We start from the raw sequence: 1,191 nt of genomic DNA on the forward strand, positions 1-1,191 counted from the left end.
TGCCCTTCGATGATGCGGTACTCTTGCCCTCCGTCGATGAAACACTCTTGCCCTTAGACAATGCGACACTACTCTTGCCCTTCGACGGTGCGGTACTCTTGGACTTGGTGCTCGACATGAAGATATCATCTTCGTCTTTGCTGTCAGCAGTCCATAAATATGTATGCTTTGCTGCAGTCCTTATGAAAGTTTCACTCTTCGTCTACACTACCTTCTTCCACCTTTCATGCAACCTAAGAAGTTCTTTACGTACCTCCTCATAGGTCCTTTCAGGCCACCCAGACCTACGTAATGCATGAGCCAACTCATTCATTACGGTGTCACTACCGATGAGTTCATCCCATGGAACTATCCTATTGTCCGTCCTAAAATCGATGGCTAGCCTCAGAAGACATTTGCTCATCTCAAGGTGAAAACTACGATCAAAAGGATAACCAGACATCTCGACTACACTACACTGGACTGCTTATCCACCTCTGTGTGAAGGGGGTTTTATAGGTTGAGATGAGAAAATGGCGGGAAAGAACGACTGGGGTATGGAGGGAAAGGGTCGGTGGGAACATATGGCGGGAACGGGTTGGCAGGAACATATGGCGGGAAAGAGTTGGTGGGAAACGGGTGGTGGGAACATATGGAGGAAAAGAGTTGGCGGGAATATATTAACGGAAAGGATTGCACAATTTTTTTTAATGTCTAGGATGGGAAATGGTTGCGCAACATTCGTAAGTCATATTTAAAAAAAGCTTTTCGGCCTAGCATAAACAGAAGATTGTAGCCATACAACTTCGGCCTACTGTTCACGTGAAAAGTTGGGGCCCAAGGACTCTTCGGCTTACGGTTGACCAAAGAGTACTCTTCGGCCTACAGGAGGCCGAAGAGTCCTTTTCGGCCCAGTTGGGGCACTTCAGCCAATGGGAGGCTGAAGAGCCTACTTTGGGCAATAGCATGCGGAAGAGCCCTTCTTTGGCCAACTGGCGGCCGACGGGGTGCTATTTTTGATTTTCTTGCATAAGCACGTATAGATTCTGAATTTCCTATAAAAATCATCACAATTTTGAAAAAAAAATCCCAAAACAGGGGCGTTGTTCGCTGGCGAGGCATGAGGACAGCAGCGAGGCTAAGCCGGGAATGAGCTAGAGCCGCCACCAATGTGGTTCATCAAAATTTCACATGCGGAGGTTACTCTGAGGC

Source organism: Triticum dicoccoides, chromosome 4B, assembly GCF_002162155.2.
Source record: "Triticum dicoccoides isolate Atlit2015 ecotype Zavitan chromosome 4B, WEW_v2.0, whole genome shotgun sequence".
NCBI classification, from domain to species: domain Eukaryota; kingdom Viridiplantae; phylum Streptophyta; class Magnoliopsida; order Poales; family Poaceae; genus Triticum; species Triticum dicoccoides.